Genomic DNA, 17,698 nt, shown 5'->3' with positions numbered 1-17,698 from the left:
TGAGATTTCATTACTACTACTACCTCTATTGCTCCTACTAATACCTTTGATATTATTTTATGTTTGAGGTTCTTAAAGTTTTTTAGAATTAAAAGGGAATCACAACAATTTTTACTATACACTAGATTAATTCCCATAGTTCTTGAAATGTTCTAGAACTCATCAGGATTTTTTTTTTTTTTGCAATTGGTTTTTAACTATCTTTTCAATTTTTTTGAAGTATTATGTGTAAAAGTTTATTGTATAAAATTGAGACCTTTGCATTTCATAGTTCACTAGTGGGTAATTTTTAAAAACCTACACAAATATACTTGCATTTCCTCCGGCCCCAACTATTAAAATGGCCTGACCAATTGTTATGAAAACAAACACTATAAATAACACCAAGTCCTTTAAAGACAACTCTCCCAAATGTCATTTCTTGGCATAGGTGATCTTGATGGCATGGGATGGTGTTATCTAAAATCCTTGTAAAGCACCCACCCCTGGAAGCTCCAGCCTGTCCATCATTTTCAAATTCAACAAATGCAATGTCATGCCTCCCAGGTACCAAACATACTTCCTTGAAACCAGGGAACTGATTAAACAGCATGGATAGCATCATCTCATTAGTCTCTTCTGGTAAATTATTAAGGAATAAAACATAGTTTGGAGGGTAATCAGGGACCTGAGGATTTGGTGTTGCATTTCCTTGGGTGTTAACTGAATTTGGTGCTCCCAGACCAGACTTCTTTTTAGCAGTCAGTGCTGTCTGTTCCACAATTTGGGCTTTCTTCTTTTCTTTGTCAGCAAAGGTTCCATGCATTTTAGATATTATACCTGAATCTGTTTTTGCATACTGGATTCGCATTGGTTTACAATAAAATGGAAATCCTTGTAACTGTCTCAAGGCATTTGTGGATGAGCCCAATTATTTAAATACCAGAGGCCTGGTGCACAAAAATTTGTGCAAGCGGCAGGGAGGGGGCGTCCCTCAGCCTGGCCTGTGCCCTCTCCCAGTCTGGGAACCCTCGGGAGATAACGACCTGCTGGCTTAGACCTGCTCCCGGGTGGCAGAGGGCAGGCCCAATCCCTAGGTGCCTGCCCCGCAGCCCCTAGTCGGGCTCAGGCTAGGGCCGATTGGGGGGTGGGGTGCCGCCCCCTGTCACACTCAAGGCAGAGTCGATGGGGAGGTTGCGGCACCACCCCCTGTCACGCACAGAGCAGGGCAGATCAGGGGGTTGTGGCGTCACCCCTGTCACATACAGAGCCAGCCAATCAGGGGGTTGGGGCGCTGCCCCCTGTCATGCACAGAGCAGGGCGGATCAGGAGGTTGCAATGCCACCCTAAGTCACGCTCAGGGTAGGGCCGATTGGGGGGTTGGGGCACCACCCCCTGTCACACTCAAGACAGGGCTGATGGGGAGGTTGTGGCTCCACCCTGTCACACACAGAGCAGGGCCCATGGGGGGGTTGGGGAGCTGCACTCTGTCACACACAGAGCAGGGCCTATCAGGGGGTTGGGGAGCTCCCCGCTATCAGGAACAGAGCAGGACTGATCAGGGGGTTGGGCCGTTGCCCCCTGTCACGCTGCTCCAGGGCCAGGAGGCCTCGCGGCTCCACTGATACCAGTGCTGGGAGGCTTCCTGGCTCCGCTTGACACCGGGGCAGTGAGGCCTCGCTGCTCAGCTGATCCTGGTGATGGGAGGCCTTGTGGCTCCGCTAGACACAGGGGCAGTGAGGCCTCGCTGCTCCGCTGATCACAGGCCAGGAGGCCTTGTGGCTCCGCTGATCTCGGTGCTGGGAGGCCTTGCGGCTCCACTGAACTTGGTGCCGGGAGGCCTCGCAGCTCCGCTGATCCCAGGTTGGGAAGGCCTCACGGCTCCCCTGATCCCGGTGCTGGGAGGCCTCGCTGCTCTGCTGATTCCGGTGCTGGGAGGCCTTGCTGCTCCTGTGGTTCTGGTGCTGGGAGGCTTCGCTACTCCGCTGATCCCGGTGACAGAAGGCCTTGTGGCTCCGCTGATCCCGGTGCTGGGAGGCATATTACCCTTTTACTATATAGGATAGAGGCCTGGTGCCTTTTTTTTTTTTTATTCTGGGCCAGCTTTAGCTCTGGCTCTAGCTCTGAGGCCTCGGCTGCTGAAAGCTGGTAGCTGGTTTGTTTGCATTCTATAATCTAAACAATGTATAACTCCAGCTCTGAGATCCCGGTGGCTGAAAGCTGGTTTCTGGGGTTTTGTTTAGCTTCTATATTTGTTACAATGTTTTAAACTGCCAGGTCAGAGGCCGGCAGCAGCAGGCGGGGAACATTGGAGTCCGCCAGTCACTGGAGCAAGCAAGCCTCCCTGCTCGCTTCAGTGCATGGCTGCCGGCTGCCATGTTGGTTGTCAGTTAATTTGCATATACTCACTGATTAGCCAATGAAAATGGTAGCGGTCGTACGCTAATTACCATGTTTCTCTTTTATTAGTATATATATATATATATATATATATATATATATATATATATATGAATAATACACAAAACACAAACTCAGACAGACAGACACACACACACACTGACACATACATGCCTAGACTTTGTAGAGTCAGCTTCTTACCCTTCAGGTCTCATATGCAATATCAAATCCTTGCAGATGTTATCTTTGACAGCCTAATTGTAACCATATTTTATTTGATTTTCTTGGGTTTTCTAGGGAGAAAATGGTTCATCAAGAAATAAGGATAATTGCCTAGCCTCTGGTTGAGTGTGGACCCATGAACCAAAAGGTCACTGGTTCAATTCTGGATCAGGGTCAGGACACATGTCTTGGTTGCGGGCTCTGTCCTCAATAGGGTTTGTGCAGTAAGAAGCTGATGGATGATGTTTCTCTCTCACTGATGTTTCTATCTTTCTATCCCTCTCCCTTCCTCTCTCTCTAAAAAAGACATATTTAAAAAAGAGGAGTGCCTAAACCGGTTTAGCTCAGTGGATAGAATGTTGGCTGCAGACTGAAGGGTCCCAGGTTCGATTCCGGTCAAGGGCATGTACCTGGGTTGCGGGCACATCCCCAGTGGGAGATGTGCAGGAGGCAGCTGATCGATGTTTCTAACTCTCTATCTCGCTCCCTTCCTCTCTGTAAAAAAAATCAATTATATATATATATATATAAAGTAAGGATAATTTAGTTTCTTTCTCCCAGTATTCATATCGAATTTAATTTTTAAAATCTAAGTTCTCTAGCTGAGATCTCCAAAAAATTTTGGTGATAATATATCACTATTCTTCATTTTACAGGATATATCTCTTACTATTTTTGCAAAATATGATGTTTTGCTGATGCTTTCTGACAGATACATTTTCTCAAGTCCAAAAAGCTTTCTTTTAATGGTCTCTTACTTAGAGTTGTACTTGAAATAAAAATTTAATTTTTTAAAAAAATATATTTTATTGATTTTTTACAGAGAGTTAGAAACATCGATGAGAGAGGAACGTCGATCAGCTGCCTCCTGCACACCCCCACCAGGGATGTGCCCACAACCATGGTACATGCCCTTGACCGGAATTGAACCCAGGACCCTTCAGTCCACAGGCCGATGCTCTATCCATTGAGCCAAACAGATCTGGGCTGGAATAAAAATTTAATTTTATTAAACACTTCCTGGACATTTATGGAGGTTATGATAAAGTTTTCCCTCTTCATTAATGTGTTTTTAAATTTCAGAACATCTTTACAGTTTGAAATGGATTCTGGATTCTGTTGGTAATAATCTTTTAGGATTTTTTAAATCTATGTTTATTATTGGGATGAGATTTCATTACTACTACTACCTCTATTGCTCCTACTAATACCTTTGATATTATTTTATGTTTGAGGTTCTTAAAGTTTTTTAGAATTAAAAGGGAATCACAACAATTTTTACTATACACTAGATTAATTCCCATAGTTCTTGAAATGTTCTAGAACTCATCAGGATTTTTTTTTTTTTTGCAATTGGTTTTTAACTATCTTTTCAATTTTTTTGAAGTATTATGTGTAAAAGTTTATTGTATAAAATTGAGACCTTTGCATTTCATAGTTCACTAGTGGGTAATTTTTAAAAACCTACACAAATATACTTGCATTTCCTCCGGCCCCAACTATTAAAATGGCCTGACCAATTGTTATGAAAACAAACACTATAAATAACACCAAGTCCTTTAAAGACAACTCTCCCAAATGTCATTTCTTGGCATAGGTGATCTTGATGGCATGGGATGGTGTTATCTAAAATCCTTGTAAAGCACCCACCCCTGGAAGCTCCAGCCTGTCCATCATTTTCAAATTCAACAAATGCAATGTCATGCCTCCCAGGTACCAAACATACTTCCTTGAAACCAGGGAACTGATTAAACAGCATGGATAGCATCATCTCATTAGTCTCTTCTGGTAAATTATTAAGGAATAAAACATAGTTTGGAGGGTAATCAGGGACCTGAGGATTTGGTGTTGCATTTCCTTGGGTGTTAACTGAATTTGGTGCTCCCAGACCAGACTTCTTTTTAGCAGTCAGTGCTGTCTGTTCCACAATTTGGGCTTTCTTCTTTTCTTTGTCAGCAAAGGTTCCATGCATTTTAGATATTATACCTGAATCTGTTTTTGCATACTGGATTCGCATTGGTTTACAATAAAATGGAAATCCTTGTAACTGTCTCAAGGCATTTGTGGATGAGCCCAATTATTTAAATACCAGAGGCCTGGTGCACAAAAATTTGTGCAAGCGGCAGGGAGGGGGCGTCCCTCAGCCTGGCCTGTGCCCTCTCCCAGTCTGGGAACCCTCGGGAGATAACGACCTGCTGGCTTAGACCTGCTCCCGGGTGGCAGAGGGCAGGCCCAATCCCTAGGTGCCTGCCCCGCAGCCCCTAGTCGGGCTCAGGCTAGGGCCGATTGGGGGGTGGGGTGCCGCCCCCTGTCACACTCAAGGCAGAGTCGATGGGGAGGTTGCGGCACCACCCCCTGTCACACTCAAGACAGGGCTGATGGGGAGGTTGTGGCTCCACCCTGTCACACACAGAGCAGGGCCCATGGGGGGGTTGGGGAGCTGCACTCTGTCACACACAGAGCAGGGCCTATCAGGGGGTTGGGGAGCTCCCCGCTATCAGGAACAGAGCAGGACTGATCAGGGGGTTGGGCCGCTGCCCCCTGTCACGCTGCTCCAGGGCCAGGAGGCCTCGCGGCTCCACTGATACCAGTGCTGGGAGGCTTCCTGGCTCCGCTTGACACCGGGGCAGTGAGGCCTCGCTGCTCAGCTGATCCTGGTGATGGGAGGCCTTGTGGCTCCGCTAGACACAGGGGCAGTGAGGCCTCGCTGCTCCGCTGATCACAGGCCAGGAGGCCTTGTGGCTCCGCTGATCTCGGTGCTGGGAGGCCTTGCTGCTCCACTGATCCCAGTGCTGGGAGGCCTCACAGCTCCGGTGATCCCTGTGCTGGGAGGCCTCGCTGCTCTGCTGATCCCGGTGCTGGGAGGCTCCACTGATCCCCTTGCTGGGAGGCCTTGCGGCTCCACTGAACTTGGTGCCGGGAGGCCTCGCGGCTCCGCTGATCCCAGGTTGGGAAGGCCTCACGGCTCCCCTGATCCCGGTGCTGGGAGGCCTCGCTGCTCCTATGGTTCTGGTGCTGGGAGGCTTCGCTACTCCGCTGATCCCGGTGACAGAAGGCCTTGTGGCTCCGCTGATCCCGGTGCTGGGAGGCATATTACCCTTTTACTATATAGGATAGAGGCCTGGTGCCTTTTTTTTTTTTATTCTGGGCCAGCTTTAGCTCTGGCTCTAGCTCTGAGGCCTCGGCTGCTGAAAGCTGGTAGCTGGTTTGTTTGCATTCTATAATCTAAACAATGTATAACTCCAGCTCTGAGATCCCGGTGGCTGAAAGCTGGTTTCTGGGGTTTTGTTTAGCTTCTATATTTGTTACAATGTTTTAAACTGCCAGGTCAGAGGCCGGCAGCAGCAGGCGGGGAACATTGGAGTCCGCCAGTCACTGGAGCAAGCAAGCCTCCCTGCTCGCTTCAGTGCATGGCTGCCGGCTGCCATGTTGGTTGTCAGTTAATTTGCATATACTCACTGATTAGCCAATGAAAATGGTAGCGGTCGTACGCTAATTACCATGTTTCTCTTTTATTAGTATATATATATATATATATATATATATATATATATATATATATGAATAATACACAAAACACAAACTCAGACAGACAGACACACACACACACTGACACATACATGCCTAGACTTTGTAGAGTCAGCTTCTTACCCTTCAGGTCTCATATGCAATATCAAATCCTTGCAGATGTTATCTTTGACAGCCTAATTGTAACCATATTTTATTTGATTTTCTTGGGTTTTCTAGGGAGAAAATGGTTCATCAAGAAATAAGGATAATTGCCTAGCCTCTGGTTGAGTGTGGACCCATGAACCAAAAGGTCACTGGTTCAATTCTGGATCAGGGTCAGGACACATGTCTTGGTTGCGGGCTCTGTCCTCAATAGGGTTTGTGCAGTAAGAAGCTGATGGATGATGTTTCTCTCTCACTGATGTTTCTATCTTTCTATCCCTCTCCCTTCCTCTCTCTCTAAAAAAGACATATTTAAAAAAGAGGAGTGCCTAAACCGGTTTAGCTCAGTGGATAGAATGTTGGCCTGCAGACTGAAGGGTCCCAGGTTCGATTCCGGTCAAAGGCATGTACCTGGGTTGAGGGCACATCCCCAGTGGGAGATGTGCAGGAGGCAGCTGATCGATGTTTCTAACTCTCTATCTCGCTCCCTTCCTCTCTGTAAAAAAAATCAATTATATATATATATATATAAAGTAAGGATAATTTAGTTTCTTTCTCCCAGTATTCATATCGAATTTAATTTTTAAAATCTAAGTTCTCTAGCTGAGATCTCCAAAAAATTTTGGTGATAATATATCACTATTCTTCATTTTACAGGATATATCTCTTACTATTTTTGCAAAATATGATGTTTTGCTGATGCTTTCTGACAGATACATTTTCTCAAGTCCAAAAAGCTTTCTTTTAATGGTCTCTTACTTAGAGTTGTTTAATGGTCTCTTACTTAGAGTTGTACTTGGAATAAAAATTTAATTTTTAAAAAATATATTTTATTGATTTTTTACAGAGAGGAAGGGAGTAGGATAGAGAGTTAGAAACATCGATGAGAGAGGAACATCGATCAGCTGCCTCCTGCACACCCCCCACTGGGGATGTGCCCGCAACCAAGGTACATGCCCTTGACCGGAATTGAACCCAGGACCCTTTAGTCCACAGGCCGATGCTCTATCCATTGAGCCAAACAGATCAGGGCTGGAATAAAAATTTAATTTTATTAAACACTTCCTGGACATTTATGGAGGTTATGATAAAGTTTTCCCTCTTCATTAATGTGTTTTTAAATTTCAGAACATCTTTACAGTTTGAAATGGATTCTGGATTCTGTTGGTAATAATCTTTTAGGATTTTTTAAATCTATATTTATTATTGGGATGAGATTTCATTACTACTACTACCTCTATTGCTCCTACTAATACCTTTGATATTATTTTATGTTTGAGGTTCTTAAAGTTTTTTAGAATTAAAAGGGAATCACAACAATTTTTACTATACACTAGATTAATTCCCATAGTTCTTGAAATGTTCTAGAACTCATCAGGATTTTTTTTTTTTTTGCAATTGGTTTTTAACTATCTTTTCAATTTTTTTGAAGTATTATGTGTAAAAGTTTATTGTATAAAATTGAGACCTTTGCATTTCATAGTTCACTAGTGGGTAATTTTTAAAAACCTACACAAATATACTTGCATTTCCTCCGGCCCCAACTATTAAAATGGCCTGACCAATTGTTATGAAAACAAACACTATAAATAACACCAAGTCCTTTAAAGACAACTCTCCCAAATGTCATTTCTTGGCATAGGTGATCTTGATGGCATGGGATGGTGTTATCTAAAATCCTTGTAAAGCACCCACCCCTGGAAGCTCCAGCCTGTCCATCATTTTCAAATTCAACAAATGCAATGTCATGCCTCCCAGGTACCAAACATACTTCCTTGAAACCAGGGAACTGATTAAACAGCATGGATAGCATCATCTCATTAGTCTCTTCTGGTAAATTATTAAGGAATAAAACATAGTTTGGAGGGTAATCAGGGACCTGAGGATTTGGTGTTGCATTTCCTTGGGTGTTAACTGAATTTGGTGCTCCCAGACCAGACTTCTTTTTAGCAGTCAGTGCTGTCTGTTCCACAATTTGGGCTTTCTTCTTTTCTTTGTCAGCAAAGGTTCCATGCATTTTAGATATTATACCTGAATCTGTTTTTGCATACTGGATTCGCATTGGTTTACAATAAAATGGAAATCCTTGTAACTGTCTCAAGGCATTTGTGGATGAGCCCAATTATTTAAATATAACAAAGGCTTGACCCCTCATTTTTATGGCCTTTAAAGCTACAATATCTACAACATGGCCAAACTGAGAAAACAGGGCATACAGGGATCTCTTCAATTCTTCTTTTGAAATTTTGTCATTCATATTGTTGATATAAATTGTATGGTTTGGTCTGATATCCATCTTTTGGGTTAAACTGTTCAAACAGCCTGAGGCTGTCCCAGTGCCCCATAACAACCACTCAATTTTTTTTATTAGTATCAATATGTTGACATATTAATAGATTTCTTATATATATTTTTTATTTTTTTCTAAATATTGTCCATTATATTTATATTTTCACATTTATTGAAACAAACTTGTATCAAGAATTTATCTAAAATGTGTTATGTTCCTTTATATCAGTAGTTATGTTTCCATTTTCATCACTATTATTTATTCTATTGTATTTTCCCACTATTTTTTTTATCAGACTTGCAAGAGTGTTATATCTTTTATCGGTCTTTCAAGAACATGCTTTGGTTTTATTTATCAAATCACTTGGTTTTGTTGTTCTCTATTTTATTAATTTCTAGTTTTATCTCAATTCTGTCATCAGCTTGCTTGTTTTATGTTTATTGATAGTTCTTTAACTTTTATGGGTTGAATTCTCACTTCATTTATATTCATGCTTGTTTTCTAACAAACATAGTGCTGTAACATTTATGTTGAGCATTCTTTTGACTGGATCCTGTAAGTTTTTTTTTTTATAAAGGTCTCATTTTTTTGTGTTCTATAATTGCAATTTTTGATAAAGAGACAATTTATGATTACTACATCATCAAGTTTATTAAGTGAGTTGCTTATTCTCCAAATAAATATTTTTCAATTAACCTAAAGCCCCAATATATCTTAAAACTTTCTTAAGTAGGAAACTTCTCAACTGTAGCCATGGGAGAGGACACAGCTGCAAGTCACTAGGCAAGACTAGCTTGTCCTAGATGGATTTCAAGAGGTGAAGGGATTAAGAAGTATGAATTGGTAGTTATAAAACAGTCATAGGGATGTAAAGCAGAGCATAGGGAATATGGGTCCTGGAAATATTGAGGGGAACACTTTGTAAAGTATATGATTGTCTAACCATTAAGTTGCACACCTGAAAACAATACAAAATAATATAGAAAGTAAACTAATTGAAAAAGAAAAAAAAGTGTTACATGTGGCTTGCTGAATTCTGATTTCTATTCACAGATCCTGTTGTTTTGGATTCCTTGCAACCTTTCATTGTCTTTTGGGAAAATTAGTATTCATTTTATCACCCTAATTGGATGGTTCAATCCTCAAATCTATTTTATTTCACCAACATAATACAATTTGATGATTTTTATTATACTTATTTACATTTCCCAGTTTATAAGAATTGTCCTCAGCTGCTCTCCTGTTTTTGATCTTTGCCGATTCTCTTTCAGCCAGAGAAGTTTTCTTTAACATTTTTTCCTTAATGTGTTTTATTTGAAAACTAGTAGCCCAGTGCACGAAATTCGTGCACTGGGGTAGTGGGGGGAAGGGGCCCCTCAGTCTGGCCTTCACCCTCTCCAATCTGAGACCCTTCAGGGAATGTCCAACTACCTGTTTGTGCCCACACTTTTAACAGATAACAGCTCCATTGTTGTTTCTTTCTTATGCTTAAAACCATTGGAATTAGTAGGTATTCAAAGTGTGTATACATTTTGGGGGGACAGCCTGTATATCTCTAGTCAGTGGTGAAAGAAACCAACAGCAGATTTGGAACCCCCAGAAAGGAAACCTCGCTCACTCCCCACATGTCTCCCCACTTCACTTTCCACCTTCCTGGGCAGCAGGAGAATTAACTTTTTCTCTCATTAATTCAGAAAAGCATGTCCTGTCACCCGCTGTCCGGCAGGAGTGAGCTAGGCCCCAAGCAAGCGAGGCTCAGTCAGGGCAGCCTTCGCTCATGGGTTCTGGCACCCAAAGTGCACATTCCTCCTCTACAGTCGCCCCGACTATCCCACTGTTTCACTGAGAGGACGGAATTCCTCTCCACCTCTGGGTTCTTGATCTTGAATGCTGACCAAAGGCACCTCAGTGAGGGCCGCCCGTGCCCACCAGGTATGTCTATCTGCACCTGCTCTTGCCTCAGCACCTGCATTAACCCCCCAGAGGTGATCTCGTAGCTGCACTGTCCTCCGTGGGAACAGGGCATCACCACTCCGCCCTCTCACTGTCATCTCACAGGCGCCCACCCTCAGCACCCAGAACACCCAGACACTCTCCTAAGGATGTGAGCACATCAGAGGGGATGTGTGCACATCCTGTGGGGGTGTTAGGCATGCCGGATTGATGGAAGTGCAGTGGAGAGGCGGGGGGGAACTTGTGCATGCCTTGGTTTGCAACTGTTGCAGGCGTGGGAGGGTGACAGTGTGCTGGGGGATGTTCGCATGCGAGGGGGGAATGTGCACACCAGAGGCCTCTGGCTTTGCAGATCTGCAAACCCCAGTGGTGCAGCCAGGAGCATGTCAGTCTGGCCCGCCATGGTGGCTATCCCTGGGATCCTGCACCTTCTGGGCCAGGAGGCAGATCTTGCACAGCCACTCCTGGGTGCTGATGGCCTGCAGGCGCTACTTCAGCTCAGCCTGCAGGCTCCGCTTGGCGTACTCACAGCTGTCACCACCGCCATGTGGGAGTACAGGCCGCCCTCCACTGGCCTGCCTCCCCTGTCCAGAGGCTCTCTGCGCTGCTCACCTGCACAGAATGACTGGGGCTGGGCAGAAGCCAGGTGTCCTGCCCTGCCCAACTCTGGCTGATCCGCCCCTGTGCGAGCTGCAGCCCTGCCGGGAAGGGTCACGGATCCAGGTCCGGGGACCGCGGACAGTCTCAAGTGCTGCCCCCCACCCGGCAGGGTCACAGATCCGTGTCTTGGTCCCATGGACAGCCTCAAGCACTGTCCCCTGCCTGTCAGGGTCACATATCCGGGTCCCGGGACCGCGGACAGCCTCAAGCACTGCCCCCTGCCCGGCAGGGTCACAAATTTGGGTCCTGGACTGTGGACAGCTTCAAGCACTGCCCCCCGCCCGGCCGGGTCACAGATCCGGGTCCCAGGACAGCAGATAGCCTTGCCCACTGCCGCCTGCCTTCAGTATGCAAATTAGCCTCCATCTTGTTGCTTCAGGGTGGGGGTCCCTACTGGGATGCCTGGCCAGTCTGGATGAGGGGATGATGGCTGTTTGCAGCTGGTCACACCCCCTTCAGGGTGGGGGTCCCCACTGGGGTGCCTGGCCAGTCTGGGTGAGGGGCTGAGGGCCGTTTTTCAGGATGGCGGGCAACTGAAGCTCCCAACCTCTCCTTTTTTTCTTTTTTCTTTTATTCTGGGATTTATTTACCTTCTATGGCTGTGGCTGGAGCTGAGAGCCTTCTTTAGCTCTGAGGCTCGGCTGCAGCTCTGAGACCTCGGCTGCTGAAAGCAGGGATCTGGGTTTGTTCTATAATTGAAACACTGTTGCAGTCCTGCTGGATGAAGCCCTGCTGGCTGAAAGCAGGTTTCTGGAGTTTGTTTAGCTTCTATGCTTGCAACATTGTTTCTTAGAGTGCAAGCTCAGAGGCTGGCAGTGGCAGGCGGGGAACCTTGGCTTCCTCTGTCACTGGAGCAAGCAAGCCTCCTGTTCGCTTCAGTGCCTGGCTGCCAGCCGCCATCTTGGTTGGCAGTTAATTTGCATAAGGATATGCTGATTAGCCAATGGGAAGGGTGTTGGGGTTATGGTCAATTTGCATGTTTCTCTTTTATTAGATAGGATATTGAAAAATATGAAAAGTAAAAATAACCTGTAAAAAGAAATAAAATAATAAATTCTATGTCTCCAAGCCATCTTTCCAAAAATGACCACTACTGATATATTGGTGTATTATTTTAATTTTCTCCTGTATGTGTTCATACATACACACATACACATCATACACACACACACACACACACACACACGAATAGCTTTATGTAGGATTATTATTTAAAAATGAAACCAGCTTATTCTATATATATTCATCTCATAGTTTGCTCTTTTCACTTAATGAATCATTAGAAACAGGTTTTGCTCTCTTCCTTCTCACTTAGGGTGAGCAGCATGTGAGGGAAGAGTGCACTGCTTTTAATTTTATCTCTATCTTGTCATTTGTAATTTGGGCAGTGAGTAGGAATGACACCATGGGTTCACTCATTACTCTGAAATAGAAACGCTCTTTTCATTTCCCTCAAGGTTATTTGCGTCTCTTTTTGACATTAAAATATTTTCTAAGACCTTGCAAAAGTTGCTAAATACAATCATAAATTGACAAAAAAATCTTTCAATCTAAAAATTAAACATAATTTATACATGGTTAGAAGTAAAGAGCTAAAGGCAAAGAACTTTCTATCATTCCTCAGATCTGAAGACCAACAATTGCATTTCATATGCCTGGGAATTCCTTAAAGTACAATTTTCATGACAAATACCCTGATCATTTTATCTTATGATGAATCTTTTCTTAGGGAAGGTTGAATTTTCTAAGTGACAAGTTAATTTAGGATTTTGCAATTAACAGGTAAGTGAGGTTAGCTTACATATTTTTTTTCAAAAATGTTGTCTTGTCTTTAATAAGAATCAGGGCTAAAATTACCCCTAAAATGAATTGGTGTGTTAATTTTTCTAGTTCCTAGAACACTGTGAAATTTATGCATTCTTTTTTTTTCTGGATGTTCCGAAAGCCATAAGCAGCCTCAAAGCATAACAGAACCTCTCCATCTCTTTCAAGGGTGACCTCCTGGAAGTCTTTGTTCCTCAGGGTGCGGTAGGTGAGCACTCCCACGTCCTCGTTGAACAGCTCCTTGGCCGTGTGCCTGAAGATGTGCGCCAGGTACCCGTCGGAGCTGGCACCCTCATGGAGCCTCACCTCCTCCTCCTTCACGTCTCCAAACAGAGTGCCCATGGGGGCGTCATTCGAGGCAAGGTCACTTTGCTCAATTATATAGACAATTTCACCTGAGGTTAACATGCACTCAGCACCCTGGGAAATATGTAAAGCTGTGGGAACATCTTCTCAAAGGGCCTCGTTTCTTGTCATAACACGGGGACACAATGACATACAAAATCTTGTCGGGGGACAGGTTCTGCTGTCTGGTGAAGAAATCCTTCACCAGAGAGCCCCATGATCTGCTGGGGAAACTTGGCCGTGCAGAGGTGGGGGGTGATGGGGTGACCCAGCACACGCTCTGCATGTGGACCGAGCCGGGGCAGGTGGAGGTCATCATGGGTAGCCAGGGCTCTTCCTCACGGTGCTGGCAGTACCAACGCACAAATTCCTTCTGACTCTCCAGGATGCTGAAGTCCGAGGCTATCTTCATGTCAAAGGCAGTGCACCCCAAGGCCTTTCCGGAAGCCACAGAGCCTTCTGGATGCTTCAGTGACACTGAGGCTGAATTTAGCAGCAAAATAAGGCAGAGACTGAGGACACATGGAGACTGCCAGTACCTTGTGCTGTGAGGTATCACATTTCTTATAAAGGTTCAGAACACGGAAGAAGTCCTTGACATTCTGCTGAGAAACTTGGACTCCTTCGTCAGCGGTCACACAACTGTCACTCAGAAATATCTTGGCATTGGCTAACTTATGGAATTCTCCCTTCTCTCTGTTCTCCTGAGTCAGACTCCAGACATTGACTGCGGCATTCTCTTGGTCATCAGTTTTTGTTTTTTTACTACATTCCTTCCATGTGCAGTGATCATACTTCATCTGGAGTGGGGTGGGCGAGGGCCAGTGCCCATGACCTGGAGGAGTCATCGCTGGTTGCCCCTGGCGCTATCCTTTCTTCCTTGTGGAGCATCTAGGGAAGGGAAGTGGCCGCAGTGCCTGAGACTGAGTTCCAGGAGACCAGCAGCACTGTTGGGATCCTGCCAGAGGCACTGGTCTGTTGGTGCCTGTCCTGTCCTCTGGAGATTGAACCTATAGGACTACTAAGGAAGCCAGTCCCCACTTTTGCCCCGCCTCCACCACTGATTGATTGGAGTCTGAGGGCCAGGAGGAGGGACCAAGAGGCCTGCCTTCCAGCTGCTCGCTAGTCCCCACGCAACTCACTCAGGTTCCCTGTTAATCATCCCCTGATCAATGGGAGCCTACAGACCGGGGGAAGGAACAAGCTGTCTGCCTTCTGCCTGCTCACCAGTCGCTGCTGCCACAGATTCATTGGAGCCTGAGGGACCCCGGTTCCCCTGTTAGCCATCCCCTGATAAATGGAGCCTGAGGGCTGGGGGCTGGACAGGACCTTATGGACCCTGGGTTTTTATATATTAGGATGACATCTGTTTAGGTTTCTTATATTCAGTGGCGTTTTCATTTACATTTTCAAGTTTTATTATACAAGTAGAGGCTCAGTGCACGAAATTTGTGCACTGGGGGAGGGGGAGGCCCATATCCCTGCCTGTGCCCTCTCGCAGTCCATGACCCCTCACTCCTTACCGCACACTGCTTGCTGCTCCCCTACTGCTCAGCTCGCTGCTCCTTACTGCTGCTTCGAAGGCTCCCGCCACCACCACTGCACTCGCCAGCCGTGAGCCCGGCTTCTGGCTGAGTGGCACTCCCCCTGTGGGAGCACACTGACCACAAAGGGGCAGCTCCTATGTTGAGCATCTGCCCCCTGGTGGTCAGTTCATAGCGATCAGTCATTCCACTGTTCGGTCAATTTGCATATTAGGGCTTTATTATATAGGACTAGGTGCACAAAAATCTGTGTACTCGGGGGGAGAGGGGGGTCCCTCAGCCTGGTCTATGGCTTCTTGCAGTCTGGGACCCCACATGGGATGACCACCTGCTGCCTTAAGCCCGCTCCCCAGGGGATTGGGGCTAAGATGGCAATCAGACATCCCTCTGGCAGCCCGGTAGCCCTCGGGGGATGTCCACTTGCCATTGGGGAGCAGGCCTAAACTGCAGTTGGACATCCTTAGCGCTGCTGAGGAGGCAGGAGAGGCTCCCACCACCACCACTGTACTGGCAGCCATCAGCCTGACTTGTGGCTGAGCAGAGCTCCTCCCATGTGAGAGTGCACTGACCACCAGAGGGCAGCTCCTGAATTGAGCGTCTGCCCCCTGGTGGTCAGTGTTTGTCATAGTAACCAGTCATTCCCAGTTCTTCTGCTGTTAGGGTCAGTTTGCATATTACCCTTTTACTATATAGGATAGAGGCCTGGTGCACTGGTGGGGGCCAGCTGGTTTGCCCTGAAGGGTGTCCCGGATCAGGGTGGGGGTCCCGTCTGGGTGCCTGGCCAGCCTGGATGAGAGGATGATGGCTGTTTGCAGCTGGTCACACCCCCTTCAGGGTGGGGGTCCCCACTGGGGTGCCTGGCCAGTCTGGGTGAGGGGCTGAGGGCCGTTTTCAGGCTGGCGGGTGACTGAAACACCCAACCTCTCCTTTTTTTCTTTTTTTTTTTTTATTCTGGGATTTATTTACCTTCTATGGCTGTCACTGGAACTGAGAGCCGGCTTTAGCTCTGAGGCTCGACTCCAGCTCTGAGACCTCTGTTTGTTTGGCTTCTATGATTGAAACACTGTTGCAACTCTAGCTCTGAGGCCTGGCTGGCTGAAAGCAGGTTTTTTGGGGTTTGTTTAGCTTCTATAATTGCAACATTGTTTCTTAGAGTGCAGCTCAGAGGCTGGCAGCGGCAGGTGGGGAACCTTGGCTTCCTTCGTCACTGGAGCAAGCAAGCCTCCTGTTCGCTTCAGCTGCCTGGCTGCAGGCTGCCATCTTGGTTGGCAGTTAATTTGCATATCGCCCTGATTAGCCAATGGGAAGTGTGTCGGAGGTATGGTTAATTATCATGTTTGTCTATTATTAGATAGGATAGGATATGGAATGTGAACTGTAAATGAAAAATAAAATTTAAAAAAGAACCAAATAAAATTTTAGATCGAAATTTTTTTAATATATATATATATACATATACATATATATATATATATATATATATATATATATATATGTATATATATATATATATATATAATTCTTACCTGAGGATGTTTTTAAAATAGATTGTTAGAGAGAGAAACATCCATGTGACAGAGAAATACCAGTAGGCTGCTTCTGCCCCTGCTGACCCACCGGGATCTAACCTAAACCTAAGTATGTGCCCTAAGCTAGAATTCAACAGGAAATCCTTTGGTGTACAGGTTGAGACTCTGAATAATTGAGCCACCTGGCCAGTGCAGATCTAAAAAAAAATTTTAAAGGTACTTCCAGGCCCTGGTCAGTGTGGGTCAGTGGTTAGAGTGTCCTCCCACACATCAAAGGGTCATGGGTTCGATTTCAGGTGAGGGCACATACACAGGTTGTGGCTTCCATACCTGTCGGATTGCTTGGGCAACTGATCGATGTTTTGCTTTCTCTTTCCCTCTCCCTTCCTGTCTCTCTAGAATCGATGAAAAGAACATATCCTTAGAGGAGGACTTAAAAAGAAAAAAAAATGCTCATTTGGTTCAGTGGATAGTGCTTCTGCAGGAGGACTAAAGGGTACTGGGTTGGATTATGATCAAGGGCACATACCTGGGTTGCAAGCTCAATCTCAGGCCCTGGTCAGGGATTCAGCAAGAGGCAACCAATTGATGTCTCTCACATTAGTTTCTGTCTTTCTCCCTCCCCTCCACTCTCTGTAAAAAAAATTCAATGCAAAAATGTCCTCAGGTGAGGATTAACCAAAACAAACAAGCACCCATCCCCAGTGTGATTATTGAAGGAGTATATGAAGTATTTGTTGAATGAACAGGAAGGGGTGGGGCTTTGCTTTCTAACTGTTTTAGCAACTCTGCAAGCCAGAGGGTTTACTTTTTATTTTAATTTTTATCGATTGATTATTTTAGAGAGAGGAAGGGAGCGAGAGAAACACCAGTGTGTTGTTCTGCTTATTATGCTCTCTTTGGTTGCTTCTTGTCTGTGCCCTGACCAGGATCCAACCTGCAACCTTGCTGTATCAGGAGGAGGTTCTAACCCACTGCTCTGCGGGCTGCCTGTCAGGGCCCCTCAACAAAACCCCTCTGGCTGCCCTGGTCCCTGCTGTGGGTTGGAGCTCCTCTGCCACAGCAAAGGTTTGGGTTCCATTCTGTCAGGGCCCCTACTTAGATTTTGGGTTTGATCCCCGGTCGGGATGACGGCTGCTTGTTGAGGTCCATGTGCTTGCTCTAAGTCATTCAGCCAGGAGCTGAGGTCCCAATGCCAACATGGCTGACTCTGATCCCCATTCTCCCGCTCCTTCATCGAGGACGACTTCAACTATGGCAGCTGTGTGGCCTCTGCCAGC

General features: G+C 45.6%; 4 pseudogenes; all 4 read right to left on the bottom strand.

Annotated features, from left to right (window-relative positions):
• Window positions 1–414: 414 nt before the first annotated feature.
• LOC102440702 lies at window positions 415–2,594 on the bottom strand (annotated as a pseudogene).
• Window positions 2,595–4,182: 1,588 nt separating this feature from the next.
• LOC102440391 lies at window positions 4,183–6,266 on the bottom strand (annotated as a pseudogene).
• Window positions 6,267–7,899: 1,633 nt separating this feature from the next.
• On the bottom strand, window positions 7,900–8,596 carry LOC102433885 (annotated as a pseudogene).
• A 4,473-nt stretch (window positions 8,597–13,069) lies between these two features.
• Window positions 13,070–14,145, bottom strand: LOC102440081 (annotated as a pseudogene).
• Window positions 14,146–17,698: the final 3,553 nt, after the last annotated feature.

Source organism: Myotis lucifugus, unplaced genomic scaffold (genome assembly GCF_000147115.1).
Source record: "Myotis lucifugus unplaced genomic scaffold, Myoluc2.0 scaffold_74, whole genome shotgun sequence".
Classification (NCBI taxonomy): domain Eukaryota; kingdom Metazoa; phylum Chordata; class Mammalia; order Chiroptera; family Vespertilionidae; genus Myotis; species Myotis lucifugus.
Note: the sequence above shows the minus strand (reverse complement) of the source record. Positions and strands in the feature narration are given on the sequence as shown.